The following is a 10,145-nucleotide window of genomic DNA, read 5'->3' on the forward strand; positions in this document are numbered from 1 at the left end:
AACAAGGCTACACCGGGGATTCTTATAAACAACCAGCCGGCCAACCAGCCAGGCACCAAAGGGATCTGGAAATTGAAGGTACTTCGCACTTACCAAAGACCTGGGAATAGGAGAATGGGTTGCTTTCAGAGTCAAGCCTTATAGTCTTTGCGCCAGAAGATATTTATTGGAAACATGTCGAAAGGCTGGGGAGGTGGATCTCCCTCTTTCCAAGGTAATTACCAGTTTCTGTGATCTTTGGCTCAAACGTATTATCATCCCTAGTCAGAAGGGCCAGACCTAGGAGACATGTCTGAACCACACCAAAAAGCCACATGAGTGGGTTTACCAGCTCATCACTGGACTGGGAATTCCTGGAGAAAACAGAAAATTTGGCCTATTCCTCTTCTCACCTAGATCAGCACCTGACTGTTGAAAGGCCCTCACTAAACACTTAGGGAGTGAAAGGAAAAAAGAACCAAAAACCAAAAAACTGGCTTTGAACAAAGGGACAAACAAAAAGAGCCAGGATTCGCAATCACCAAGAGATGTCAAAGACATGACGCACAGGCTTTGAAGTCGGTGGTATGACGATAATCCTACACTATTTTTTTGTTGGAAGCAGACATTGTGGGGAACACAACTCATGCAGTGATCTCAGAGTTTTAGGGCCAAAAGAATTCTGTTTCCTTTCCATTACTGATTCTCCTTGTTGGAGAGAAAAGAATACAGAACCCAGAGGGGGAAGTGACCTGACCAAGGTCACACATGCGAGGCTTGATCACCTCTTTTAGGGTCTGTTGCACCTGTTTCAAAGTCATTCCCCTGCCTCAGGGCCTCGGTACCTCCATTCCTTTGCAAGTTAACATTCAGCCAGTGGGATGACGACTAACTTCAGAGCTGCCCCTGAGGTGCCTTTGCAAAACTCCAGGACGCCCCTGAACGTGCTTTAAAAGCTACTGACTCGGATAATTTATTATTTGTTATTTAAACTTTTAGCATGTTCAAGCAAAAGTGTCCTTTAATTCCCTGAAAACGGGCCATTCTCATTGTCAGCGTTTATTCTTCTCTTCCTTCCCCGATGAGTAAAGCCATTAATGAAAGAATACGCTGTGTACTTTCTTTCATTCTGTTATTCATCTGAATTAATGTGTGTGGGCAAAGCTCAAACGGTGAGACCAAGATACAGATCTTTTGCCTGGTGGGCCTCCTTGTGGGTCGCAAACCCAGCGGTTCCCCAGGTTTCTTTCTGGGGTTGGCTGAAATGGTTCTCTTTTGACCCAAAATGACGGAACTGAAATTTCTAAATTTGAAACTCCGAGTAAGATACAGAACTACAATGATAAACAACCTGTTAGTATTTGTTCTGGCCAAGCAATAAGGGAGAATTCTAGCCTAAGGAAGTCAGAGACAGCGTGTCTTCAGCCAGTATTTTCTAAACCCCTGTAAAGTTCGCTAATAGCTTATAGTAAGAATGGTATCACTGATTGGATGTTTACCATATACTTAGAATTTATAAAGCCGTAGGAGACCGGTATCATTATTATTCCCAATTATTATTCCCACCAATAGCAGTTGGGGTTTTTAACTCCCAAGAAACACGCTCTGGCTAAACAAAGCAGGGTGGTGGGGAGGCACTGGAGAGAGTGTTCTCTTGGAGGATTCTAGCTGCGGCAACAAGGGTTGCTGGGGGAGGGAAGAGGTTCTCAACGTGGAAGTTACAAGTACAGACTCTGAAGCCAGACTGCGGAGATTCGAATCCTGGCTCCGCCCCTTACTCTATGTGACCTTCACCTGGGGGTCTCCGTTTCCTCATCTGTAAAGTGGGATTATTGATAGAACCTATTGTTAGTTCTTGTGTAAAGTGCCAGGTAAATGTGCTTTTACGTCCCCTCCTGTCCACTGCTGCCCTCTCCACCCCTCCCCTCCCCTTTCCTTCCCTCCCCGGGGACTGCTGTCCTTGAACTTCAACTATAAATTCTAACTGTATTAGCCACTTCTGTGTCATCGCTAGCAGGAGCTTTGGCCATGTGCTATGCCCTTGGACTTCTGATGGGTCTCTAGGTGGAAAGTGGGGAACTCTCCCCGCTTTTCCAACCAGAAGAAACAGACCTAATCATCTCTTTCAAAAGACAGCAGAAAAGTCCCCTTGGAAAAATAGGAGCTTTCAAAGGCTGTATTTCGGGGAGAAACAAAGGAGTGGCCCGGATTATTTATACGGGTCTTGTGCAACAGGAGACCAGAATAAGAAAAGAAATCTCGGAATGAAACAAACTACACACAGGGGAGCGGGGCATGTCCTGAGGACATCGGGTTTTGTCACTACCCCAAGAACTCCCAGGGGCAGACCTACCAAGCGGGGGTGCCCACTTGCTGTCTGACACAGTCCCTAAAGCGACCTCTGAACAACACAGGTTGGGGGGGGGCGCGGGTTGCCGATGAGCCAGGCAGCAGCCCAGGTGGCCATTCCAGGGGAGGACTTCTGCCCCCCTTGGTGGGCTCTGGGGAGGGGGGCCGTCCACTGCCAGCAGGTCTGCGCTATGGAGCGCCCGTGTCTTTGCACAGACTCCAAAACTAGAGAAAGAGCCCCAAATGGTCAAAGAATTGTATAGGAATGGAGGTGGAAGGGATAGGAGGGATGGAGAGAGGGATGGAGCTAGGGAGGGACAGTGGGAGGGAGGGGGGAAGGAAAGAAGAAAAGGAAGAAAGGAAAGAGGAGAGAAAGAAAGGGAGAGGGAGGGAGGGAGGGAGGAAGGAAGGAAGGAAAGAAAAAAAAGAGAAAAGTTGTAAAAGAAAAAGAAAGGCAATTATTTCGGGGTGCCTGGGTGGCTCAGTGGGTTAAAGCCTCTGCCTTCGGCTCGGGTCATGATCTCAGGGTCCTGGGATCGAGCCCCGCATCAGGCTCTCTGCTCAGCGGGGAGCCTGCTTCTTCCTCTCTCTCTGCCTGCCTCTCTGCCTACTTGTGATCTCTGTCTGACAGATAAATAAATAAAATCTTAAAAAAAATAAAGAAAGGCAATTATTTCAATGAAGTACTGACCTTACAAGGGAAAAAACGCAAAGCTAATTTCCTGGGAATTCTCACATCACTATGAAAAAAGCCCATTGCACAACACATCTCCCTGGAAAAAGCAGGGGAAAGTGTCTCCTTCATGTAGCCTTGGGCCACTCAGAGCCTTATAAATTCAGGCTGGGACATAATTTTTTCTTTGGTTCTTGAGGGTTACATCTTTTTTGTTGTTGTTTCTTTTTCTTTTTCCCTGCAGAAATTTTCTCTCTCACATATGAGAACCAAAATTTCTTCCCAAAGCCTCTCTTTCCCACAACTTGCTTGGAAAATGTCTGTCTGATCTTGTAATGCAAAACCACTCGCTTGCCCTGTGACCTTGGCAAGTTACCTAACTTCTCTAGGACTTGGTTTTCTCCTCCATAGAGCATGGTTTCGTCTACCCAGCGAGCTTTCCTCCATTTTCTCTGTCTGGTGGGTCCCCCCGCAGGACTGACGCTATAGAAATAGAGGCTATCGGATACGGTCTTCCCTTGGCAGCCTCTCCCACAGCCGTGGGGTGAGGTCGTAGCTTCAATTCTGTGAGCTGGAACTTGGAATTTGGGACAGGACCCCCTGGAATCTGTTCCCATGAGAGTGGTGGCAGCCACGACATTCAACAGAGACATGGTGACAACGTTTGGGTCCAGGGACACTGAAAGGTCTATGTCCCGTGTGTGTGTGTGTGTGTGTGTGTGTGTGTGTGTGTTATAGAGGAACATACTTGTTTCCTACCCCTCATGCTTCTATGGGGAAGGCCCTCTCTAACCCTGCTTTGCCTCTCCAGCCATTAGCTACTGGGTTGCTGAATTGGAAGCCGACCTGTCTGTGGAAAACATGCTTCTTGGTTTATTTCTGGGCAGTCAAAGGACTCAGCCTCTGAGTGCAAGGGGAAACCTGGGTTTTGCCAGTTCCTGGGCGGGTCAGTCTGCCTAATTCTGTAATGAGCTGTTAGCGTTTCTGCGTTAGTCCATTAATCTATTGCTTTTTTAAAGCTTAAGTTTATTTCAGAAAGAAATTTTTAAAGAGACTTATTTATTTGAGAGAAAGAGAGAGAGCACAAGCAGAGGCTGGGGGGGGGGGGACAGAGGGAGAGGGACAAGCGGACTCTCCTCGGAGCAGGGAGCCTGACGTGGGGACCCATCCCAGGACTCTGGAATCATGACCTGAGCCGAAGGCAGACGCTTAACCATCTGAGCCACCCAGGTGCCACCAGAAAGAAATTTTATATTTTTATATGAGCATCTTTCTTTCTTTCTAAGAGCGGGAAGGAGAGAGAGGTGGGAGGGGCAGAGGGAGAAGGAGAGAGAAAACTTTAAGCAGGCTCCGTGCTGAAATCAGATTTTATTTTTAAGTAATCTATACACCCAGTGTGATGTCAAATTCACAACCCTGAGATCAAGAGTCACATGCTCAGGACCCCTGGGTTTCTCAGTTAAGTGTCTGACTTCAGCTCAGGTCATGATCTCAGAGTCCCGGGATCAAGCCCCACACTGGGCTCCCTGCTCCGTGGGGAGCCTGCTTGTCCCTCCCCACTCCCGCCACACCTCCCCAGCCCCTCCTCCCCGGGCTTGTGTGCACTCTCTCTCTCAATAAACAAAATCTTAAAAAAAAAATCACATGCTTTCCTTTCCTGACTGAGCCAGCCAGATAGTCCTACATGAGCATCTTTTATTAAAAAGAAAAAAGGTTCTTTAAGCATGGGATGATCTTTAAATGCATGATTATTAAAAAGATCATATTTGTGTACCACTTAAAATCATATTCAGACCAGTGATATATGACTTCTACTTTGGAAAATACTGTATTATGCTTTATGGATTCCATCTTTTTTTAAAGATTTTATTTACTTATTTGACAGAGATCACAAGTAGGCAGAGAGGCAGGCGGGGGCGGGGTTGGGGGGGGAGCAGGCTCCCCGCTGAGCAGAGAGCCCAATGTGGGGTTCAATCCCAGGACCCTGATATCATGTCCTGAGCCGAAGGCTGAGGCTTTAACCCACTGAGCCACCCAGGCGTCCCCATTTTTTTTTTTTTATTACCATAGCTATTCTTGTCTAAAAGTAAGAAATGATCAGCTACCTTAAAATGAGCCTCTTAGGGCGCCTGGGTGGCTCAGTTGGTTAAGCAACTGCCTTCAGCTCAGGTCATGATCCTGGGGTTCCAGGATCAAGTCCCACGTTGGGCTCCCTGCTTGGCAGGGAGTCTGCCTCTCCCGCTGACCTCTCATCCTCTCTCACTCTCATTCTCTCTCTCAAATAAAGTCTTTTTTAAAAATGAGCCTCAAATAATATTTATGCAGCTACATCATTCAGTAGGTTTGCATGACGATTATGCAAATTTTGTTTTCTCTTTATTACTCTTTCTAGTATGTGTTGAACTCAGGTAGTGTGACTCCTCCAATTTTGTAGTTGTCGAGATTATCTTGGCTATCCTAGTCTTTGCATTTCCACATAAATTTTAGAATAACTTGTCAATTATTTCAAAAAAGTCTGATGAGATTTTGACTGGGATTGCATTAAATCTAGAGATCAAATTTGGGAAGAACAAACATAGTGAGTCATCCATTCTATGAACATGTCTTTCTATGTAATTGGACCTTCTTTAATTTCTCTTAGCACTGTTTTATTTATAGTTTTTAATGTAGAGTTTTTTGCATGTCTTTTATTAAATTTATTCTCAAGTGTTTTGTGTTTGTGATTACACAGAGTTCTCAAATTTTTTAAAGATTTTATTTATTTATTTGACAGAGAGAGAGAGATCACAAGTAGGCAGAGAGGCAGGCAGAGAGACAGGGGGAAGCAGACTCCCTGCTGAGCAGAGAACCTGATGCGGGGCTCGATCCCAGGACCCTGAGATCATGACCTGAGCTGAAGGCATAGGCTTAACCCACTGAGCCACCCAGACACCCTTGAGTTCTCTTTAAAACAATTTTTTATTTAAAATTTTACTTATTGGTGCTAATATGTAGACATATAATTGATTTTTGTATATTGATCGTATGTCTGACAATCTTGTCAGATTCATTTATTGGTTATAGGAACATTTTTGTAGATTCTGTAGTATTTAGTGTGTAAACAATCATGATGTCTATAAAGAAATGAAAGTTTTACTTTTTCTTTTTCAATCTTGATCCATTTATGTCACTTTTTGGCCATCTAAAACTGGCTAGGACCTTTGGTACAATGTTGAGTAGAAAAGGTGACAGTTAACATTCTTGCTTTATTCATGAAATGAGAAAGTATTCAAATCTCATTATGGTATGTGGTATTAGTTGTATATTTCTCAGATTGAGTAACTTCCCTTCTATTCCTGATTTGCTGGGAATTTTATCATGAATAGCTTTTGGATTTTGTCTAACACCTTTTTGCATCTATTGAAATGAACATGTGGTTTTTCTCCTACATACTACTAATCATAAATTACATTAATCAATTTTCAAGTATTTAACCAACCTTACATTCCTGAGATAAGCACCACATGGTAATGATGTATTATACTTTTTATATATCACTGAATTTGACTTGCTAATATTTTGGTCAGAATTTTTGCATCAGTATTCATGAGAGGTTGGTTTTATTCTCTTTTCTCTCTTTTTTTTAAAACCAGGCTCCATGCCCAGCGTTGAGCCCAACATGGGGCTTGAACTCATGACCCTGAGATTTAGACCTGAGCTGAAATCAACTGTTGGACACCTAACTGACTGAGCCACTCAAGCACCCCTTCTTTTTCTTGTTTAGGATTTTATTTTTAAGTAATCTCTATACACAACATGGGGCTTGAACTTACAACCCAGAGAAAAAGAGTCACATGCTCTGAGCCATCCAGTTGCCCCTATTCTCTTTTCTTACAGTGTTTTTATCAGGCTTTGGTATTAGGGTTATACTGGCCTCAAAACAAGCTAGGAAGTGTATCCTCCCCTATTTTTGGAAATGACTTAAGATTGGTGTTATTTCTTCCCTAAATATTTGATTGAATTTACTAGTGAAATCCTTTTGACTTGAAGTTCTTTTTGCAGGAATGTTTTTGATAAATTCAGTTTAAAAATAGATATATGGATGTTCAGATTTTCCATTTCTTCTTTTGTCAGTTTGGTAAGATATTCTTTAAGGAATTTGTGCATTTCATTTATGTTGTTGAACTTGACATAAAGTGTTTCACAATAATTCTTTATTATTTTTTATCACCTATAAGATTTGTAATATCTCCTCCCTTCTAAATTTTTTTAGTTTAATTTGCTGTGTTTTTCCAATTTCTTAAGATAAAACTTAAATTACTGCTTTTAAACATTTTCATTCCAGTTTCTGCCGTCTTCTGGTTGTTTTCTCCTACGTTTTGGACAGCTGGGTAAAATATTTTTCCATACTTTATAAGCATTAACTGGAGGATAGTTATTTTATTTTTTTTTAAATTTTTTAATTTATTTATTTGTTAGAGAGAGAGCGAGCGAGCACAGGCAGACAGAGTGGTAGGCAGAGGCAGAGGGAGAAGCAGTCTCCCCGCTGAGCAAGGAGCCCGATGTGGGACTCAATCCCAGGACGCTGGGATCATGACATGAGCCGAAGGCAGCCGCTTAACCAACTGAGCCACCCAGGCATCCCGAGGATAGGTATTTTAATATAAGTCATTCCACCATTATTGGAACTGGAATCCAGTTTATTTTTAAAGATTTATTTATTTATTTGGGGGGGAGGGCCTAGGGAGAAAAAGAATCACAAACAGACTCCCCACTGGGCATGGAACCCAACTCAGGGCTCGATCCCATGACCCTGGACCTAAGTGAGAATCAAGAGTCAGATGCTTAACTGATTGAGCTACCCAGGTGCCCCTGCAATTTAGATTCAAGCTTTATCATCTTGGGTAAGTATTTTTTTTTTTTTTAAGAGAGAGAGAGAGAGTGCACATGTGTACTGGGGGGTGGGCAGAGAGAAGCTTAAGCAGGCTCCAAGCCCAGAGCAGAGCCCTAAGTGGGGCTTAGTCTCAGGACCCTGAGATCATGACATGAGCCAAAATCGAGTCCATCACTCAACCAACAGAGCCATTGAGTAAGTATTCTAACCCAAGTGCCAATTTCGTCATCTGTAAAGTGGGGGATAATATGATAACATATACCTTAGAAGATTGTTTGTCATGGAGAGGAAATGAGTTAATGTATAGGGAAACACTTCTGAAAGAATAACATGATATATGTTATATTTATTGCCATTAGTGCAACAAAAAGAATCACTCAAATGGCATGTCCTTGGATTTGCACTTAAAGTTAAGAAACAAGACTAAGTCATTTAATTTACATAGCCTGGCAGATGAAGAAGATAGTTCTTTATTCTCTTCCAAGATAGTCTAACTGACCTTGTAATTATAGGCAGTTTCATTTTCAACTGATATTGATTAAATGCCTATCGTGTATGTATTAAGCATTTTATGTGCACTATCTTTTTCAGTTTATTACTCATAAAAATAGTACCCTCCAACTTATCAACATGTAACAATAACTCAAAATCTCTCATACCTTGATTCTACTCTTAAAACTTTATCCTAAGGAAATCATCAGAGATGGCTCCTAGATTTATGTGTAAAATGCTTTTTGTAACCTTATTCATAATAACAAAATATTGGGAGCAACCAAAATAAACACATTTAAATGATTTGTCAAAAAATTTTGGTGCAAAACATAATTCAATACCATTTAGTTGTTAAAAACATTTTCCAAGATTATTTTTCAGAGATTATTTTATCACATGAGAAAATATATATAATATAATGTTGTATCAAGAATAAGATTACTGGGGCGCCTGGGTGGCTCAGTGGGTTAAAACCTCTGCCTTCGGCTCAGGTCATGATCACAGAGTCCTGGGATCGAGCCCCACATCGGGCTCTCTGCTTGGCAGGGAGCCTGCTTCCTCCTCACTCTCTCTGCCTGCCTCTCTGCCTACTTGTGATCTCTGTCAAATAAAAATAAATTTACAAAAAAAAAAAAAGAATAAGATTACTATCTAAATGTCATGATTGCAATTTTGTTTAAAAATCTGAATTAGAGGGATGCCTGGGTGGCTCAGTTGGTTAGGCCACTGCCTTAGGCTCAGGTCATGATCCCAGGGTCCTGGGATCGAGTCCCACAATCGGGCTCCCTGCTCAGTGGGAAGCCTGCTTCTCTCTCCACCTCTGCCTGCTTGTGCGGGCACTCTCTCTCTGACAAATAAATAAAATCTTAAAAAAAATCTGAATTAGAAAAAGATAGCTAGAAGGAAATATACCAAAATGTTGATAATGATTATTTCTGGAATGATACTGTTAGGGATGACTCTTTCTTCATGTACTTTGCTGGGTCCTAAATTGTTCACAATGAATGTGTAATTTTGCTTTCAGTTTTCCCTTTGGACGCCAGAACACACTCTGAATTGGTTTAATCATATACTTCAACTCAACAAATACTCTTCTCATTTATTAATTTAATCTTATTTATTAATTTATTATAAGTGCTCATAAACCCCATGATCAATATAAAAGCTAGCATTCAAACATGTGGTACTGTTGATATATTATTTCCTTTATAGTCAGGAGAAAAAGAATGTTTCTAAAAACAAGAACAAAACCAAAACTGCCTTGCCTTCCTTTCCCCCAAATTCTGGGAAAGATTTGGGGCACAGGAGGTGGTGTATAAAACAATTCCTCCATCAACAGCTTTTCGAAACCTTCTAGTTCTAGAAACCCTCTCTTAGCAATGAAGTGGAAACAGTGCGGGGGTTGTGAGAAGGTAGAGAAACTGCAGAATTTTGTGTCATGGGGACTCTTTCCAACAGATGATGAAATTATTCTGTAGGTCTGAATTAGAAATCTCTCTTGTGTTCTCCCTCTCTCTTCCCTCCCTCTCTCCCTCTCCTGAGATGCATACACTGGACCAGACATAGCATTTTCATCCTCTGTACCTTAATATGTTCCCAAGACATTCTCTTTGCAACCGTCTTTGCAAATCTCAAAGACCTGACCCCCTTATCTAATGGTTTCTGTTTCCTGACTGCAGAGTTAAGAACCCACCAGATACGCTAACTGGAGCGAGGGGTTCCCTAGACGAGCAACTGCAAAGAAAAAGAAATTCAGCACCGCTAAGCCTTGGAAAGCCT

The sequence above is a fragment of the Martes martes genome (genome assembly GCF_963455335.1).
Source record: "Martes martes genome assembly, chromosome: 15".
Classification (NCBI taxonomy): Eukaryota; Metazoa; Chordata; class Mammalia; order Carnivora; family Mustelidae; genus Martes; species Martes martes.